The sequence below is a fragment of the Triturus cristatus genome, chromosome 4_1 (genome assembly GCF_964204655.1).
Source record: "Triturus cristatus chromosome 4_1, aTriCri1.1, whole genome shotgun sequence".
Lineage (NCBI taxonomy): Eukaryota > Metazoa > Chordata > Amphibia > Caudata > Salamandridae > Triturus > Triturus cristatus.
The window spans coordinates 973,152,003-973,173,642 of NC_140585.1; the positions used below are offsets into that span (position 1 = coordinate 973,152,003).

Genomic DNA, 21,640 nt, shown 5'->3' on the forward strand with positions numbered 1-21,640 from the left:
ATTTGTAGTCTTTTATGAAAACTAAGCCATTGTATTGCATTAACATCTGTTAATCAAGAAGGTGAGTGTTGAGATCCAGATGAATGACTAATTTTGTCCAGTTGCTTTAAAGACTTATCATCATACCTTCTATTGATGGTTTTAGTTGATACTGAATCCAGGTTAAAATCTCTCTCTAACCACCGCTAACGCACACAGGATTAACATCGGCCATCACTAATGCTTTAGTTTAGTAGGGTTTATTCAGAGGGTATACGAGAACCTGTAAAAGAGCAAAACGGGATGGTCACTAGTGTCCTCAGCAACTGGAGAAAGACCAGAAGGTGTGATGCATCTGACTCCTGCCATAAAGAGAAAGGGCAACTGACTGAGCATCTCCTAAGTGGCAAAGACTTTAAAACACAATGCAACTCACCATTAAAGATTCTGCCTGTTAGTTGAAATCTGCATCTTGTGAAGGACACAATTACACACGCTGTCTCCTAGAATGCTTATGTCTCAAAGAGGTCCTAGGCCAGTTATTGAGCCATTATATTGACACCAGCACTAACAATGCATCTTACAGAGGACGTTCAAAAAAAGCTTTATCATAGCTGAAATGCTAAATCAGCAGAGCAAACACTGCTTGCTTAGGTGAGATCTTAAAGTTACTAGAAACCCAAGCAGATATTAAAAGGCATTGGTGTAAGTTATGGATGGCTCATGGTACTGCTGTCTAGGCCAGGAAGCATACCTCACCAATAGGCTTTGTTGGCAGAAATATATAATTTTCAAAGCAAGGTCATGTACAGTTATGAAGGTGCAAGAGCATGGGCATCCAATAATAGGCACTTGCTTCTTTCATTTAACTAAGCGGTTCTTGAACGTTTGATTTCTGTGAACTGCCATTGAATCAATATTGGAAGCCAGAGACCCCAACCTAAATAATTTCTATGTTTTGAACTGCAAAATAATACCCAAAATACTAACTATTTTATGTCAAACAAATAGGCAAATTATGATATAACAAACTAAAAAATTAACAAAAATATACATTTTAATTTCGATGGGAAGTTTGGAGCTTTACATATTTATTTTAATTTCTTGTTCTTTTAAAAAAAATGTATTACTTACTTCTGATGTAATATCCCCCAATCTGGGGCCATTTCCAATATAACTTAAATATGGCTTGCTCCAGTATTGGATTTTTCATAGATGCACATACTTAAATCAATCCCAGCCGTCAAAGTGGGAGTCCCATTGTACCTTCTAAAGCAGTAGAAAAAGTACACATAGCCTGTAATGGCTAGGAAACAGTTACTGGGGTTAACTTATCCACATCATTTAATAAGATCCAAACTCCAGGCAATCAGGTGACCGCACCCTCTAGAACACTTCTCACAGAGGCATCTTTCCTCATATATTCAAGCACTCGTGGGAACTGCATCCCTATGCAATAAGGAGAGCCTCTTTGTGGAGGGGTGGGTGGGTTGCATGTGAATCTATGGAAGATACAAATACTGGAGATTGGTTGTTACAGGAAAGTAACTTATTTTCTTCTCAAGTATTGTCTTTCATAGATTCACATGCTTGAATCGGAATAGATAGCAGTTACATAATCATTTACAAGATCTTGCTTAACAATACACAGTAGCGGACGATGGGTATAAATATAATCAAACAAGGCTCCGCTCATTCTAAATGATGGTGTAATACTGCTTGTCCTACAGCCACATCACTGCATTGAGATGATTCCAGGCAATAGTTTTGCTTGCACATATGCCTGTTTTTCCAAGTCACTGCTCGGCATATAGTTTCAATAGGCACTCCAGCAAATCGAGTGGTTGATGTAGAGACCACCCTAATAGAGTGTGCTTTGACCTTATCTGTTAAAGGCCTACCAGCCTTTACATTTTAATATTTTATTTTAATATTCTCTATTAGTCTATTAGTATTTAATTTTCTACTCCCTTGAGGGCCCCCAATGGTCTCTGGTCAGGACCTCAGGTTAAGAATACCCAAAAGATGTTCCATAGAAAAAGTTGAAGGTTCTGTATTATATAGTCTAAAGGTAGAAAAACTGGGTGGGATGATTGCAGATGTTGCAGCTTACTGCCGATATCCATCCATAAGTGCCTATAATTGCCGTATGTTACACTGGTGGTAATGAGAACGCTATAAAGTCTTAAGTAACATAGCAATTCACTATATAAAAATAAAGGTATACCGGAGAAAGCAAAGGATCGTATTGACCAGTACACTGTGCCGAGATACAGTGATATACTACTCGCTACGGGGGACTAAAATGTTATCAATTTTTAACCTTGTGAAGTTGAAGTGGATCTTAACTCAATAACACTGTCCCTGATAACCCTAACACAATTAAAACTGTAATTTCTCCTTTTTTTTTTTTTTTTGCTTCCTCTCACTAAGGGCTGATGGCGGAAATGAACATGGCAATGTCATCTAGCTTTCTTAGGATAATTAGCATCATCCGATGAAAGCTAAGTGTCCTAGGGTAACGATCTTTTATTTAGTGTAACTCAATAGAGCAAAATGATGATGAAAGGACTTAAGGGAAAATTATTAATTATTCTTTCCAAGAACCCTTTGTTATTGCTCAGGGGTTCTCAATAAATTGAAGTTCAGATGTGAAAACCTTGTATTTCTAGGTCTCCTCAGTATTTATGCTCTATATTAACGTCCCTTAATAAATTAACTGTATTGAGATGGTCTGTACATGTGGGGCATAGTTGCAGATTGCCTTGCTTATTGACGCACAGGAGGTTTTTCATATTTCATACTTTATAGTCTAAGGGTATTCATATGCTGAGACAAGTCCATCGCTTTCCCCTCTACGTGTAGTGTGTGGTTTCCTGATGACTGAAAGCCCTGAGATTGTACTCGCACAGATCTGTGTGCCTTATATTTGCTGGATGCACATCGTGTTGTATTAGGTGATCACTGACTAGGGGATTCGAAGGGGGTGCCACATCTCTACTTTGCTTACTGCTAGTGGCGTCTGGTGCATAGTGGGTGCTGGAACGCAGCCCTACCAACCCAAACACTCATTAATGATAAGTTGCTGTTTGCATTAGCAGAAATAAAAACAGACAAACGGAAAGATCTGTCACCTACATTTCCGGTGTCTGTGTGTGGACAGCTCAAGGTGCGTATGGCCAATTCAAAGGGAATGGGAGATCAGCAGAGCTCTGTGGATTGGGCATCTCTGAGGGTAGAGGTGGACGAGCCCCTGAAAGTTCGAGCCAAGGTTGTTTCGGAACCTCGAGCCCAAACGAGCCAAGCTTACGGGGGGGAAGGGGGGTGGGAGTACTGGGCGAGATGTAATTACAGCTGCTGACCATACAATATGGGGAACAAGTGTCCATTCCCAGCAGATCTACCGCCACCCTAAAGCAAGGTGCAGCGTAATATTTCTGTTGTCAAGCAGTCTTATGTACTTGGGCGAAGTTTCTGCTGAATAAAACTGACATAAATATGACAAGGATGCTGCCCGTGAACCCACAGCTCTAATCTCATCCTCCCTAAATTAAGGATAAAGCGTTAACCTTTTTAAAGCAAGAGATGTCCGTCTACAAGCTGAATTTCAGAGTATGAAACTGGAAAGTCTGGGATCAATCCCGGCTTTTACTCATGGGCAAATTGAGTGATCTTAAGCAAATACTTTATTTCACCAAGCCTCATTTTTTTAAATTCATTATCACGACAGAGCATTTTCAAATGTGTGTTTGGGATGTGCACTATGTTTGATTTAATAGCCATAATGTTTCTTCATCTATATAATAATCTGAACAAGGGTCACACTACACTCGAACTTCGGGGAGGGGGGAGGGCTAACACTCAGACATGGCTGGCCCTAGCACCATGTGTGACCGTCTTTTTTCGGGCCCTCCCCCATTTTCTCCTTCTCCATAAATTCGCTCACTACCACTCACCAACAATGCACCTAATTTCTCTATAGCACCTTTCTGACAAACATTTCATTTTTTTATAGCGCTACTCCTAGTTTACTCACACTCAGCTCTGTGATCTGCATAATCCACGTTCTTTGTAGCTGGCACATTAACCCTCTTGAGCTGTGTGGGTGGCAGGAGTGCCCATGTGAGTGCACGGTTAGTGATGCTACAGTGTGAGAGTAGGGTAAGAGGAGTGATGTAAGTGCAGAGCGGGACGAATGAAGGCATGGTTAGTGATGGGCTTGTTTGAGTGAGATTGCAAATTGGACAGTGAGGGGGACAGGTGAGTGAAGTGTCACATGAGTGCAGGGTGGGGTAGTGTGCTCGTGTGACTGCAGGGTGAGGTACAGGGTGAACAGCGCAAGGTCATTGTGAGTGCAGAGTGAGCACTGTGAGTACAGGGTGAAAGTGAAGGGCGAGAATGAGGAGTAAGCTGTCTGAATTCACGGTGTATTCCCAGACACTTGAAGTAACTCAGCTTGTTATTGACTGTGGCATAGGGTTTCAGATAGAAGTTAAACTACTGCTAATATGGCATTATTCAGGGATCGAGGGTGAAGGAAATAATGTGCTGATCCTGCAACAAACTTCCAATCTTATGATTAGGGTTGCCAGCTCCCAATTTTGATGTCCCAGGCGGTACAAAAATAAGCAGTCGCCTAAAGCCGTATTTTCAGCACTTATATGTGCTACTTGGAACAGCAAATATAAATAGAAAGCACTTTTAATTGTGCTGTAGGGCGGCCTGAATGATCCGTGGCTGATAATTAGAGGGAACAAAGACAGAACAGCTGAAGCCATTTTAGCCCTATGGGTGTTGCGTGCCTCATCTAAACCACATAAAGGGTGCCCATCAAAACTGACTTGCCTTTTATTTCGCTATCATCAGGGCCGGGGCAGGGATGTTTCTCAGTGCATGTTGGAAAAACCTCTCACTTAAAAAAAAAAAAAAAAAAATACTTATTTAATTGCGGAGTTACTGTGCTAGAGTAATTGGAAATGCTTCCACGTGTTAAAGATATATATTTTATTTAATTCTGAGGAGACTTTATCACATGTTTCCATGATTTTATTTGCATGCCAAATAGTTTCTGGGCTTGGCTCATTCATGGACACTTGGAGCCAGAGCTGACCCTTTGCCCTGGCTCGGCTCTCCCTGTTAATTTGTTGGCTCACCCAGCTCTAGTCTGAGGAGTGCTTTGCATTTCAGCTCTCTTGACACATTTGGAAGGGATAGACATGCTGCACATGCCCACATCAGAGTAGCATGCTTAAAGATAGGAACACTGACGCATTTCAGCCTGTTGCGGACCTGACCAACGATTTAGTAACTCCTTAGCACTGCTTTTTTCCTGGTAGGCCCAATTAGTAAAACCAGGCAAGCAAGGTGTATTTCAAAAAGCGTTGGAGGTTTATTTCGATTGTAAAATGCAGTGCGACGCCAACAGCAGAGCTGCAAGAGCGTGTCCACTGCGCACTTTGTTGATCCAGTATTTATAAGGTTTCTTACAGATTGCATACGAGGTATGAATTTCCGAGGAGTGGACAGTTTACACTACATATATATTGTGCATACATGTGTTCTGGCATTCTTTGTGAGTTAGAAAATATCAAAAAGAGTGAAACCACACCACTCTCGAAGTGTCAGTGATCTCTTAAAAATTCTTTGTGACCCTCTGTACCTAGTGTCTATCAGTAGTCCATCATTTCTCACTGATGTAGTGGTAGCTATAGCATCACCATTGGGGTCTTACCTTGACCACAAATTTGCTTGCTTCGGTGGCACAAACACTAAAATTGGAATGATATTGAGAAAATTAGCATGACTCCTGCGCAAGGAATGACATGCAAATTCGTGAAGCGTTCCATATGTTTGACCACTTTTAAAGATATGAAGGATGTATAATTTATCCCCTACACATCATAGTCTTTAACATTTTACTCCTATCTCTGTTTGAATAAATTGCATGTTATTTAGGGATAGTAGGTAATTTTATCTTCACTGCACTCTTGTTCACAGATCCCACTAGTCTCTATATCAAAAGACTCTCCCTCCTATTGGAGGTAAGACCCAATGATTATGCTATGACTGCTAGTACATCAGTGGGAAATAATAGAGTACTGATAGAAACTAGCTATTGAGGGTCACAAACCATTTTTAAGAGATTACTCATATCTGCTAGAGACTTCTAGCCGCAGATTCCGTACCTCTGAATTTCCCAGGCATCAGACTGGATACAGAAGATCTTTCTTCTAGCAATACCCCTGCACGCCGGTAGGTGGTGTCAGTTGGCTCTTGTTGATGTCACCAGCGCCATCTGCGCTGGCAGTGACGTCTGTGTGACCTATATAGGCACTGACGTCAGTTAATTTCTTTCTGTGCCAGCCATCCCAAATCCGTGAAGAGAGCTACTCTGTCACTTTTTGACAAGATTATGACATTTTGCAGCTTTTTTGTTTTTGTTTTTTGGTGTGTAGGTATTTCCTTCTTGTCCAAGAAGTCTCGATTTAAGCTGTGCGGCACCATGTCAATGACTGACCCTCTCTGGGGCCTGGAGAGCGACCACAATTCGAATTTGTGCTGCAACTGCTGGGCCATGGCTCTGAAAGCTTTGAGGAAGCGATCCCTTAAGCCGCTTGCGGCCCGGCGCTCTGCACCGCATCGTTCTTCCCCGGAGGTCTCTTTCTCAGTCGAGAGGAAGGTCTTGGTCCTCCCACTCAGTCTTCGAGTTGGTTAGGCACAAAAAACACGTGAATTCGAAGTGTGCTTGAAATTCTCCCCATCTGTCAGCTGACGCGGCAGAGGAATCTCTGTATTTTAGGCCTAATTTTTCCACTCCTGGACCAAGTACTTGCTTCCCCGCCTTCCCGGGAGCCGGAGTGACCCCCATCCATCTCAAGGAATTTTATGATGCCATATGCCTCATATTTAGGCGGCCTAACCCTAGCGGCACTCCTTCGGGACCCCGTAGGCTCAGAAGGGGCTCTATTGGGTTCCGCGCCGGTGGCTCCGTCCCGGCACTGATGACCCCTCATGAATCCAGCAATGGATCCGGGCTGACGTCGGTCGTACTGCTGCGACCTTCCCTGGCCCCGATGCTACCAGCACCCAACAGCAGTGCCAGCCCCACTCCTTTCCCCAATGTCCTGGATCTGCACCGGATACCGGCACCCACAGCCCTCAGCCTTCTTTTGAAGTGCTAAGAATGGAGGAAGATTGGGAAGTGTTGCTGGCCCCTTTTACAAGACCAGACTTATCAGAACATGGGCTGGTGTGAGGAATTGGGTGAGGCTACAGGACTGGATACCTCTCCAGATTATGGCCTGCTTTCTACCCCTTCTATGGCTATAGAGGAGGGAGCTTTATATGCTATGTTGGCGCAAAGGGCAGCTGAGGTCCTGGACCTTCAGCTCCCTTCTGTGGCCGTCAACAGCAATCTCGTGACAGATCCTGCAGCCAGGTTTCTCCTCAGAACCCTTGCTGCCCTTCAACTAGACCTTGACAGATGTCCTTCTGGGAGCCTGATCCAAGCCCAGCACAGGGGCTCCTGTGAATAGCACAATTGCTCACCACCATAGCCCTGCACCGGGTGATTCAAGTTTCCTTACCAACCACCCTAACCTGATAGCTTGGTGATCCAAGTTTCTACCTCCCAAGGCGCGTTCCCTTCCGCACCACGGACAGGGATTCCACAAGGCTGGACGGTTGGGGTATGCAAACTTTTTCTTCCACCAGCCTTGCATTACGGTCAGGGAACACCGCATCCGTATTGGACCGTTACTTCCACACCCTGTGGGAAACTGTTGCGCAAGTGCTACTACAGGTTCCGGAGGAGGCCTAGGCCAACCTCTCCCAAGTGGTATCAGACCGGAATGATGCAGCTAAATTTGCTGCTCGTTGTGGTCTCAACACGACCAACTCGCTGGGCAGATTGATTGCATTGTCAGTGGCAGTTTGTCTCCATGCATGGTTGAGGACTTCTGGTTTTGCAGGAGATGTCCAGGCCTCTCTCATGGACATGCCCTTTGATGGCACATTTCTCTTAGGGGACCAGACAGACATGGTGCTGGAGCGCTATAAGGACTCATGAGCTACGGCTAAGTCCTTGGGCCTCTCAGTGGCCACCTGTCCCCTGTCTGACTTCTGTGGCTACGGATGGGGCTTTCAGCCGCGCCAACCATATCCCAGCCACAAGACTGCGCAAGTTCAGCAACCACTGCGCAGCCGTGGGTGCAGCTTGTTCCGACCCAGTGGGTCAGAGGCCAGTGGTCGGGTCAGTCCATCACTGCTACCCCCCCCCCCCCAAGCAACCTCCACCTCCCAACCTTCCAGTTCTGAAGCTCCCAGATCATGGGTGACCAGTTGGTGGGAGGATCGTCCATCACCTCTACCACTTGCAGGACATCATGTTGAACAGGTGGGTTCTCCAGATAGTCTGAAGGCGCTACTCCCTCCCCTTCAAGACTACCCTTCCCTCCATGCCTCCAACTTTTGACTGACGGAGGATCACCTGACTTAGCTTCAGGAGGAAGTCATGACACTCTTGGCCAAGGGTTCCGGTGCTAGAAGTAGGCTATGGTTGCTATTCCTACCACTTTCTGGTCCCGAAAAAGGACAAGGGTCTTGAACGTATTCTAGATCTGCGAGCCCTCCACTAATTCCTCAAAAAGAGAAAGTTCAAGATGCTAACTCTAGCTCAGGTCGTGTTTGCCCTGGATCCAGGAATGTAGCGTTGGACTTGCAGGACTTTTACATCCCCGTCCTGCCTGCTTATCGGCGCTACCTGCAGTTTATGGTAGGCCACAAGCAATTTTTGTTCACAGTGCACTCCCTTGGCCTTACCAGTGCCCCTCGGGTCTTTTCCAACGTGATGGTTGTGGTCGCAGCTCATCTGCGCTGATCAGGAGTGCCTGTTTTCCCCAATCTCGACGACTGTCTGTTGAAGGGAGTTTTCCCCCCGTAGTTTTCTCTCACCTCCAGACTATGGCAAACCACCTGCATTTGCTGGCGTCCCCTCTTAATGTGCTGAAGTCGTACCCGACTCCCTCTCAGAATCTCCCTTTCATTGGGGCAGTTCTGGATACAGTGCTGTTTCATGCTTATCCTACCGAAAGGCGAGTCCAGGATATTCAGGCTAGGATACTGATGTTTCAGCCTCTATCCTCGATTTCTGTCAGAATGACTAAGTCTGTTGGGCAGCATGGCCTCCTGCATCCGGCTAATGACACATGCCAGATTGCATATGCGGGCCCTGCAGTGGGACTTGAAATTCAGTGGGCGCAGCATCAGTGGAATCTCTCTGACCTGGTCCAGATCTCGGGAGGGAACTGCACAGGACCTGCAGTGGTGGCTGACTAACCATGATTGGGTCAGAGGCCCCAACCAGATCACACAGTAGTGACAGATGCGTCACTCCTGGGTTGGGGCGACCATCTGGGAGAGGTGGAGATTGAGGACTCTGGTCTCCGGTGGAATCTGGACTCCACACCAACTTGCTGGAGCTCTGAGCGATTCACTTGGCATTGAAAGCTTTTCTTCCTTCAATCCAGAGAAAGCTAGTTCAAGTGTTTACGGACACACCACCAGCATGTGATACTGCAACAAACTGGGTAGGGTGGGGTCGTGGACCCATTGTCAAGGGGCCCTGCATCTGTGGACATGGCTGGAACAGCAGGGCATATCCCTGGTGGTTCAACATCTGGCCGGTTCTCTTAATGCCAGGACGGACAAACTCAGCCGCCGATGTCTGGCAATTCACAAATGGTGTCTCCATCTGGAGGTGTCCTTAGGAATCTTTCAACAGTGGGTAGTTCCTTGGTTAGATCTGTTCACCTCCCCCGAAAATGCACAATGTCCGCAGTTTTGCGTGCTGGAGTTTCCAAGGCGACTCTTGTTCGACCAGGCTCAAGTCATTCTTGTGGCTCCAGACTGGGCAGGAAGAGTCTGGTATCCCGAGCTTCTCAGCAGGAAGATGAATCCTCCGATCAGGCTGCCGTTTCAGAAGGATTTTCTGTTGCAGCAGTAGGGGTGGCTCCTCCACCCAAACTTGTCAACTCTACGCCTTCTTGCGTGGCGGTTGAACAGCAGCAGTGGATAGCCCTCAACCTTCCTCCCGAAGTTCGTAATGTTATTTTGGCAGCCAGGCGGCCCTCCACTGTGTACACCTGCCTGTGGAACAAATTTGTAAAATATTGTACAGAGTGATCTGTTGAGCCTCACCTGCTTCCCTATCAAGTTTTTCTCTTCATTTTGACCCTTGCCCTGCAGGGCACTGCACTCAGCGCTCTGAAAGGGTAAGTTTTGGCTCCGTCTGCTTTCCTGAGGCTGCCAGACCAACCCTGTTTATTTAAATCTCCTATTGTAAATAGATTTCTCAATGGCCTTGTATGTATGTTCCCAGCTTCCCCTTTCATTATGCCCTTAATGGAACCTTAATTTGGTTCTCAACATTTCTAATGTGTGCTCTATTCGAACCTGTGCACAATTGTCCCCTCTGGCCGCTTAATATCAAAACAACCTTTTTAGTGGCAACCACTTTTGCCAGGAGGGTGAGCAAATTGCAAGCTCTGTCATCCAAGCCTCCTTGCATGACCATCTTCCCTTATAAGTTGGTGCTTCGCACTAGAGCCTCTTTCTTACCGAAAGCAGTGACACCATTCCATGTGGTGGCAATCTGTCACCTTGCTCACTTTCTACGCTTATCCGCACCCCTCTAAAGAAGAGGAGAGACTCCCCACCTGTACCCATAAGCATTGTCATTCTACCTTGATAACACTAAAGAATTCCGGGTGGACGATCAACTCTTCAGGTGGTATGTTGGAACGAGGAAAGGTTGTGCGGTGGAGAAGAGGACAATCTCGTGATGGGTCGTCCTCTACATCAAAAGTTGCTACACTCCTGCCAAAAAGCAGTCTCCTGAAGGCTTAAGGGCTCATTCTACCAGAGCTAAGACTGCTACCCCGGCATTGCAACGTGGAGTTCCAGTCCCCGACATATGGCAGGCAACAATGTGGGCATCCCTGCACATGTTTACCAAACACTACGGCCTGAACAGTCAAGTCCATAAGGACAACCTTTTTGGCTGCCCTGTCCTGCAGGACTTCCTGGTCTAACCTTGTCAACAGTCTCTCTTCCAGGGATGGTATTGCTTGGGTATCTATTCAAAGGTAAGGAGTATGCGGCTAGATGTCTGTCAGGTGGACAAGTTACTTACCTTCTGTAACAGTTTTTCTGGTAGAGACATGATCTAGCTGCAGGTTCCTTACCGACCCACCCATCCTCCCAGCAATGCAGACAGGCTTCTAGAGTCAGGGCTGATCCCTTTCAGGGCTCTAGTTGTTCATAAACACACCAGTGTCAGTCCACTTCATGGCTCTGTGCTTCTGGAATGTAATGTTGGGAAATGTAGTTGACATCAGTGCGATGAGGTAGCGTATAAACAGGTGATGCAATTGTCCCTTCCGGCATTGACGACACCGAGGACGTCCTTTGGAGCAGACTGACGCGACCTATCAGCAATCAGGAGTATTGCTTGAAGAAAAATATTCCAACGTCTGAGAAATTCAAAGATAAGCAATCTGCGGCTAGATCTAGTCTCTACCAGATAAGGCGTTACTGAAAGTAAGTAACTAGTCCTTTTAGAATGGTGTGATTACTCTCTTTTTGCTATTTTCTGGTTCAGTCTGGGAAGCTGAGTGAATCCTTCCTAAATACTTCTCATTCTCTTGTTTTGATTGTTTTTGGATTCTTTGTGAGTTCACAGAGAGAATTTGGGGCCTGCCCTTGCCTGGTGCCCTCCTCCTTATCTATACTTTTGAAGGCAATCCTTCAGCTAAGAGACCATAGGCCTAGCCCGGCCATGGCAGACAAATCTATCAGAACCAGGTGCACAGACATAGCAAAAAGGGTCAGTAGTTCATGGTAGCAAAGGGTCAGCATTCCAAGGTACAGTAAGCTGAAGAGCTCAGGAATTCAGAAATCCAAATAGGGAAAGGGTTAGCAAGAGTTAATTTGAGAGGAGTTCAGCAAGAGTCTGTTACATTACCCTCTCAATACCTGCCTTTGAATGAAAGGAGCCATTGCTCCTAATGGTCCATACCTACACCTTTATTGACATCATTCTGTTTATTTCTTGTTTTTTCACAGTCTTCCTCTTCTCAGAATCCCCGATACATCTGAACCATCTCATGCTCTGCAGGTGGCAATGTCATGAGGGATAATACAGTAAATAACCCTCATCCGCAGAGTTGCTGTAACAATGAACAGCCATATGATGACTACAATGATGTGTATAATTGCTATCGCCACTTCTTTTTAATCCATCCTGTGGGTAGCCAAGACCATAACCAAGAGAAATTCCAACCCTTGTTGTTGTCCTGGTCACACTTTGTGACTACTGCCGCAGATTCCTTTTTCCTGGCTACATCTGTTTCTACATTTCCGGACTTACTCATGTAATAGCAGCACCTTTTAGTGATTAGGGCACAGATACAACCTTGTTGGGCGGCTAATAAATCAAAGGTAAGTCTGTTCTGTAACGTCATGGCGACTACAGTGCTGATCTCCACCTGCAACCCTTGAATGGCATACTGTGTGGCATTAAAGGCAATGGCCAAATCTGTGGAGATATTAACGACAGCCTGTTATAAGTCATATACTCAAAATCCAGAGATTTACATACAGAAGATCTGGAAAAAGACTTTCTGTCTTGTTTCCAATGTAGGCATACCTCTGTTGTGGAGGTGTGCAAAGATCGCCAGATTCAGAGGCTCATGGACCACTAAACATAGCACCACTGTGTTGTTCCTTCCCAGTCCTTAGGGATCACTTTATAGGCCCTACTGCCACATACAAAATACATACCTCCCTGCACTTGAGGGTCCATTATATAATAATCACTATTAGAAAGCCCTACTCCCTCTGGCAAATGATGATGGAAGCCTCTTCTCCATCGGTAGTCTTTCTGTGTTATTTTCAGGCCAGTCCTGTTCACCCATGGAGTAGTATTAGAACATTGTGCCTTTCAGAGAGGGAATCCCAGGAGCCTGAAAATTATTTGTGGTGGCGTAGAGCTGTAACTTTGGACCTCCATTCAAGGGATCGTACATGGATCCATTCAGAGCCACCAGCACAGTATCCCCCTCTATGGTCTTGTTCCAGTAATAAACAGTGAAGTTGCAAATCTGTATCCTAATCACATCCGTCAAATTTCTTTCCTTCAGCTCCCTCCCCTTCAGGTTCCAGTTCCCTGTACTTATAACAAAGTCCTGCAGGTTAAGACACTTTCCCTCCTCCAAGTCACCCAAGTGCTGGACTCTGGGATTGCATCACAGGCATTGGTGTCTAAAGCACAATGGAAACTTGTCCTGTGTGGTGTTTTTCCCGGGGAAGGGGGACAATTCCTACTGGGCCTGAACATAGAACAGTGGCAGCCCTGTTGTACCCTCCAGACCAAACTCCTCACTACTTCTCCTCCTCTCTTGCATACTCTCCTACCTCCACAGGGGTATATGTATACTAAATACTAATTGCAAAAATGTGCTTCTCGTTGAGTTTGTTTAGATAGGTGAGGCCTATGCTATGTTCAGTCTCACTGCACTGAGTATCAGTGAAGTAAATTTGCAACTAATTTGTTATTGTCTGCTTCTTGTCCTGGTCCGCTGTCTGTTTCTGAGGTGGTTTCCCACACCTGCCCTGGGGGTCATCTTCAGTCTAGTTTTTGGCAGATGCAGACCACTACCTTGCTTCAAGATTTTGTTGTCCCTACTAAACTCAGGCGCATCCGGTGGTGCTAGGCTCCTTTTTACGTGAGTGAGGGGAATCCAAGTTTGGCTTGCATCTACCTTGACCACAGTGTGGGAAGTTAGCAGGACTTGGCGGGGTGCGCTTCACCTTGGCTCAATGCTGCCCTTTCGTCTGACTTCTCTAATGCAGACCCAATCACCTGGCTGTAGATTGCGGGCAGGTACTAAGATAAAAGCTCTGTGCATCCTTCAGCAATACTGCACCACTCCTCCCCATTTGGCCATTTGACTCCTGTCTCTTGACATATTATTGCCAGTTTCTTCTTGATCTGTCCATTCATCTTCTCCACACTACCAGTAGATTGGGGATAAGGTGTGCATACTCTGAGAAATCTCTAGATATTTAAGAATGTATTTAAATACTTGTGCTGCAAAATGTGGGCCGTTGTCTGAGTCCAATGATTCTGGGAAGCTGGAATAACCTCACATAAGTTTCTTTTTTTTGTGGTAATGGGATGTGCTTTTCTGCATGGGAAGGGCTCCAGCCACCCTGACATTTTATCAACCATCACCAGTACATTTGTAGCCTCGTAAGGGGGTGTAGGGCCATGAAATCTATTTGTAAATTCTGCATTAGCCACTCTGCCCACTGCATGCCTCCTTCCCCCTGCAGCCTACGTGGCCCTCCTGGGTTGTTTCTTCTACATGTCATGCCAGTCTTTCAGTGTCATATTTGTATTTCTCCCTTTCACGTGTGACATTGAATAGAGAACAAAAGTAATGGATGGCCTGTCATCATGGGAAACATACAATTTTGACACAGGGTCTAGGGTACAGCTGTGTGAAGTCCATTATGAGAAGCTCTGGAGTAGCCCATTTTTGGATAGCAGAAACTGAACAAGATATGGGTTTCTACAAGGCACCTAGGTAAGGGAATGTGGCAGGAGCCTTTTGCAACGTGCATCATCATCATCTGCACGGACAATATCATGGGCCACATCTGACAGTTCCATAGTATGGGTGCGACAATGAACAACTGCAATTTCAGCAGGAAGATGGATAGCATCAAGCAGAGCCTTAATCAGTATGGCTTGAGAAATTGTGGAACCTGAAGATGTGAGAAACCCTTATCTTCCAGAGTTGTAACAAGTCAAACTTTGAAAGCGTAACTCGAGTCACTGTAAATAGTGACACGAGTTGCAGCAGACCACTTGCATGCTCTAGTAAGAGCAACCAACTCTGCAACCTTTGCGCTGCGAGCTTGTGGGATGGCAACGGCTTCCATCACAGCTGATTGTAAACGCACACCGCATAGCCAATGCACAAAGCACCAAACTCCACTTGCAAAGCCGAACAGTCATTGTAGAGGATAGAATCCGTATTTGGCAAGGCTGTGCCAATAAGGTCTGGACACAGTGTGGTAGTAATGGCCACAACCTGGGTGCAGTTGTGAGGTTTACCATCCTCTGTAGTGGGAAGAAGAGTGTCAGGATTGAAAGTAGTGCATCTAACTATTGTCTGATATGTGTCTCCAAGAAGAGCCTGTTCATAGTGTGTTTGGCACTGGACTGAGAGATGCTGGATACTGGCTTGGAGAAGCAGTGTTGCAACTGTGTGTGGGACTGCAAGAGTCAATGGTGTCCTAGGACAATGTTGCCAACTTAGAATGGCTGCGGTGGCAACTGCGGGTAAACACGCTGCCATGCTCCGGGCCACAGAGTACAGGATGACAGAGCAAAAGCTCACTGTTTATCTGAAAAGGGTTGTATGAGGACACCAGAGACCGCTTCTTAGTGCTAATGGCAGCATAGAGTGAATGTTTTAAAAACAAAAATCAGGGTGGCTTAGCGCAGGGGCAGAGGCCAATGCTTGCTTGAGAGTAGTTAAGGCCTCCTTCTGTGAAGGTGTCCATCGTAGCAGTTCTGGGGCGATATCTGCAGTCCGTGCCTACAATGGTTTCGGCAATGAGGGTGAAATTTGGGATTCACAATTGGCAGTATCTTGCAGTGCCTGAAAATTGCCATACTTGCCGCTTGTTGAGAGACTTGGGAATGGTTAGCACCGTTTGCACGCGATCAGTGATCATCGAGGTGGAGGCATAGAAAATGACATGGCCTAGATATATGGCTTCAGGAAGGCAAAACTAAAACTTCGAGAGCGATGCCTGTGGCTGTGCTTAGCAAGCTCCTTGAGTAGGACGAGAGAATAAGAACAGGAGATCCAGCGGAGGTACTGGATAACAAAAGATCGTCCACATACTATATCAGTACGGAGCCCCCGTTAACTCAATCTCTTGCAAATATTCCTTCAGTGTCTGGGAAAAAATGGTGGGACTCTCCCAATACCCCATTGGGAGTCTAGTTGAACAAAGCTGGCGACTCTTAAGTGAATGCAAATAGAAACTGAGAATCAGGGTGGGCTGTGATGTAGAAGGCACAGCAAAGTGGGTAGCACTTGCAGGGATAGTGGTAAGAATAATAGCAGGATTGAGGACCACTGGGGTGTGAGGGATGACAAATTTGTTCACTGCTCTAAGATCCTGTATAAAACTGTACTGTAGGGCACAATCTGGCAAAGGTTTGGGCTTTTTCACTGGAAGTATAGGAGTGCACATGGTGAAGTACAAGGAACCAAAATACCTTGCTGCAGAAGAGAGACAATGATAGAGCGTATGCCTTTTATGGAGTCCGTGGGGAGAGGGTACTGCAGTTTGCATAGAAATGGGTGGTCAGATTGATAAGTAATCTTAACCAGGTGGGCGGACTTCAAATGTCCCAACTTCATTTGGATGTGTAGACCATAGGCAAACAGGCACACTGTTCGAGTAGGACGGTATGTCATATTCAGCTTCTTTGGGTGAATCTGTGGCCAATATATATCCAAGGCTGTGCACCTAATCATTTGGCAGAAAAAGGTACATGCCTATAGGATAACAGTAAATTGTGGCCCTTGTTTTACAGTGGCAGTCACTTCCCAACAGATTGTCTGAAAAAGAGCTGAGCGATTCCCCAAGTGTCGACCAGGATTTCATAGGGACGTCGATCAATAAGGATAGTAACCCGTGGCCCTGGGGGGGTTAAACGCGAGGCATGGCAAGGCATCATAGTGCTAGGCCCCGATGCCTGCGCTCCATCCATGGCCTCTCCACTGATGCGTGCAAATTTAAAAGCTGAAATGCAAGGACTTTATCCCTCTTATCCCCTTCCTTCAACTTGTAATTCTGCTTTCTCTGCCACAAATGAGCTGCTATTGCAGTGAGTTGCGGGAGACCCATACGCTACCACCCCATGCTGCGTTCAGACTCCGAATACTAGGCACAGAGTCTGATTTACTCCCCCGTGTGCTCTAAGGGTATCTACCACTATAGAGGCTAAGTGAGCCGGGTGCTAATCTGCTCTTTGCATGCATAGCTCAACCTTAGTCGAGTTCACCTGTGGCTTCTCCCCCTCCTCCATAGACCGCATCAGGGCCACCAAGCATTTCTTAATACAGTCAGCCGGGCACTTTTTTCTGCCTTTATGTCCCATGCAGGGTTCAGTAATGCTCACACCTGGGTACCATTATCTGTCTTATGAGCTTTGACTGTTTGGTTAACTATAGCTCTTTGTTGCGTAAGTTATGACTTTGGCGTAAGTCTACAAAAGGGTGCTTTCCCGCTCACGGGTGACAATGGGTACCTTGGTTCAATACACCACGATGAATGTGAAAGACAAGTTATTATAGCCCCACAAACACTACTGAATGTGCAATTGATATAGAGGTAATGCTTTTGGGTTACTAACAATCCAATAAAGGGATCAGGGGCACCTTGAAAACAGCAACAAAACTTACTTATTTATACACAGTATCACACACACGGTACTAAGAAGAATGAATACTTTTACATTGAAGGTATTTACTATGACTGGAGCATTCTGCTTTTCAATGCATCTTAAACAGCTACACAGAATATTGTAGAAACAGCAACTTGACCCTTTATAAATAACAAGAACAAGATGAACATTTTAAGCAATGTTAAACTGTCATTTAAAATGCCATCCACAACCTAACATCGTAATGTTTTCCAGGCCTCGAAAAATCATAAAAATGTTACTAGACCTGCAGGCTAACTGATTTTAAATCGACTCCACTTAATTATAATACTCTTGACCCATAAACCGGTTTCAAATTATGTGATACTGGGCAAATATTTGAATTCATTGAGCTGCCATTTTCTTCTTTGTCACATATGCCTGCTGTACAAAGAATACTTTTGTTTGATTTAATAGTGTAAACGTTTGCTCCATATATAATACAAATCTAGTCACATATAGGATGCGTATAATCACTGATTTTCCTCCTACTTCATTAACCGCATTGTCATCAGGACGGGGGCAGGAATGTTTGTCAACTCATGTTTAAAAACTATCACTTTTAATAGATACATACCTAAAACATGAAGTGGTAGCACACTCATTTGCAATCAGCAGATTTACCATCTGAAATGGCCACAAAACATCTGACTGGCATGTGGTTTTACTGATAAAACGATGTAGTGTAGAAACAGTATGTAGAAATAGTTTCTGCAAATATTTGTCATTTGCACATCATCAAGTAAAGTGTCTGATTTGTTTTCCTCCTATTTAAATCTTTGTTTGCATCACACTTCTGAATTACAAAAAAAAGTGATTTCGTAATTCCTGATATATTTTGTAATATTTGTACTATTAATTTACAAGCTGTTTAAATGCTGCGTGTTATAAAACAACCTCCCATGTTAAAGCTTCTTGTTTCACAATGATTGTCAAGTTAATCACATGACAAAAACCTCCAACTGTAATAAGAAAAGGAAAAGTGAACACTATTTCCCAGGATAAGATCAGCAGTAATTAGTAAAAAGACGCACTGATATTTGACTTCTGTCCGTTGACAGACAGCAGATGTGTCAAGATAAGAACAAGATTAAAGGTGTTTTTATTGCTCATTCATTTTCTGAATGAACAGAACATCTGTTCCTTTCCAGTTTAAGTTCACTCGCCAGAACAGACTAGTAGGTCCTATAAATAGCTCGACCTGATAAAATCTGACTCGCCATAGCGAGTAGGTTTTTCATGGCCTGCCTACTTCAATGCTCTATACTATGAGAGCATTAGAGGCAGAGCAACTTGCAGTCTAGAGTTTCTTAGGGGATAGGGTGCACTGCATACCTTGTTGACAGCAAAGGCTGTCTTTATCAGTGGAGGCGTCAAGACAGTGTTTACTGTGAAGGACAAACATCCACTGTGGAAGTCAGTCTGTCTTCCTCCGGAATCTGGCTTGATCAGCTTCAGGAAGATGTATAATCTGTGAAGTTTGCTGGCAATAGATGAGACAGTCTGTGGCAGAATCTCAGGAAATAATCTGGGAGAAGAACCTCTCCCGACAAGTGGTAAAGTGACAGTCATAGCCTAAATCTTATTGGCGATTGGAATTCTGATATAAGTTTAGGAATGTCTGACGTAGAATGTGTGCATCAAGGTATGCCCTTCAGACATCTCCTTATAGACATATAAGGCTAATGGGTGGCAATTCAGACTACATTTATTTTAGTTAGGTATCCATATGTGTTTTTGGTAAACCTTGACATGATGAGAAGACATTTGACTCAGATGAATTTTGCATTAGATGTTGTATCTATGTCATTAATCTAAAAACTTAAGGCTATTGCAGTTCTTAGAAAAATAGTCTAGTGACATCTGCATTGAAAGGCAGATATAACAATGATTCTGCATTAATCAGGGATTATGACGGTGTCCATTGTCTAAATTGAGTAGGATGGTGACCTCCATGGGCCAAGATGGGGTCGGGGCCTACATAGAATTGAGTCGGACCTTAGGGACTTTACGTCATCTTCTCTCTTGGGGTTAGAAAGTTGTCTAACATTATTTCAACAGCTGCACAATTCGGATTGTGACTTACCCTGAAATCGCTTAATAAAATCAAGGGAGTCAACTCTAAATTTGGGAAAGTCTGCTGCCAATGAATGAGGTCAGAAGTAGTCCACGGGATGTGGGCTAGTATGGTGCCCCCCGCTCCCTCCTTCAGTTATTGTAGATATGCCCTAAGGACTGCTAATTTCACAAGCTTGACCCCACTCTCTGGTGGGCTTTTTCATGTTTGCAGTCACTTCCCTGACCTCAGTGCCATTCCCTCCACTGGAAGCCTCTCCTTCCCCCCTATTACCTCCTCCAACCCATCATGAAGCACATCTTCCTCCTCCAAGCACCCACCTCCCCACCACCAGCCCCTGAAATGTTTAGCGGCGGAGCACTTGGTTGGCCCCACTCCAATCGAACCTGAATTTGGGGAGTTGTAAACAAATGCCAGTGTAGGAGTCCAATACATCCTCGTTATATGGGGGTGATCTTTTTTCTGTCCCTTCACTGGGGCCTGGAGAGTATGTGACACTGAGTTCGAACCACCAAAATACTTCTGTCTCTTGTTTAATGTTTTTAATTTCGCTTCAAGATTCTTATTAGAGTCTTGCTAACTAGCAATAACAGATTTATCATATCTTTGTGAAGCTTTATTATACCACAAGTAAAAATAGTTTGTTTGTCCTGGGGGGGGCCCCTCTAAAAACCCCGTAAATATCAAGCTCAAAAGTACCATCATCAGGAAATTGCAAACCAGGCTTGTCGGCAGTATATATGTTCCAAACATGACACAAGGATGCCAGCTTTTTCTGTGACAATCCCCTGTTCCCACAAAATCCTAAAAATGCTTACACATATACTGGTGTTTCCAGTGGGACAGGAAACATTTCCTCCCATTTTGCTTCACTCTTAGTCCTGCCCCTTTCACAGCAGTCATACTTTAATCTCCAGAGCACAGAGGACAGGCATTCAGAAGTAGGTGCTCTAAGTGTCGAATCGCTTAGGTATCACCATCCTTGCTGCCGAAAAGAGATAGAAAAAAATTGCGCAAAGCGGCCGTGTTACAAAGTTGGAAAGAGAGGATTTGCAACGGAACAAAGTCAGACTCACAACGGCCCTTAAGTTAAACAAACAACGTGCTATAACATGAGACCTCCTAGCCACTGTAGTTGGGGAAACTACCAACCATCCACACAGTCACGGTAAAGAGACATCTGCACATAGAACCACATACCTCACATACTCCCCAGCTACCCACCTTTCAAAGGTCTGGACTACCTTGCAGAGGACAACCCGAGAGCAACCTGCCTTTCACCTGAAGAGAGCTCAAGAGGGTCCCTTGTAACAGAGAATACCCCTTTTTATCTCGCCTCTCTTAAATAACCACAGGTCCCCATACACCTTACCTGGATACTTCTGGGCTGCTGATTACTGCTGTCCGCAGTGGGTCGGCAGACAGGAAGAGACGCTGTACAAATTGCGGACTAGCTGGCGTTTGTTTCTGTCATGGCGGCCCCCATAGACAGAGAACCAGGCAGTCCCACTTCTGACACCAAGTATTGTTTCAGAACTGACCAAGCAGTTTGTAACTTCCCAGCTGTGCCTTTTGTCTGGAAGGCTCAGTTAGTAAGACCAGGCAAACCAGGTGTATTTCAAAAAGCGTCTGAAGTTTATTTGAATTCTACATTGCGGTGTTACTCCCTAAGCAGAGCTCCGAGAACGTGTCACACTGCACACTTTGTTGTTTTGATATTTATACAGTTTCTTACAGGTTGCTCACGTGGCAAGAATGTTCGGAAGTGGACGGTTTAAACCACAAATCATACATATTGTGCATACAAGATTAACAGTAAAACAGGTTTTGGCATTCTTTGTGAGTTCAGAGTTTGGGTCCTGCCCTTTCCTGTGGCCCTCTCTAGCGCCTCATCTATACAATTCAAAGCAGTCCTTCAGCTAAGAGGCCTTCGGCCTCACCTGGCCATGGCTGGCGCAACGAGCAGAAGTAGGTGAGCACACACGATGAAAAAGGGTCGGTAGGTTGATAGC

The 21,640-nt window shown here is 45.1% G+C and overlaps 1 protein-coding gene and 1 non-coding gene across 4 annotated transcripts in view; both read left to right on the forward strand.

The window, feature by feature from the left end:
* OSBPL8 (oxysterol binding protein like 8) overlaps positions 1–21,640 on the forward strand; it is a 939,874-nt gene that overhangs the window by 224,068 nt on the left and 694,166 nt on the right. The gene's annotated exons all lie outside the window — the stretch shown is intronic.
* LOC146855917 (U6 spliceosomal RNA) lies at positions 5,724–5,831 on the forward strand. Its single transcript, XR_014958914.1, has one exon. It is a non-coding gene; the product is annotated as a U6 spliceosomal RNA (small nuclear RNA).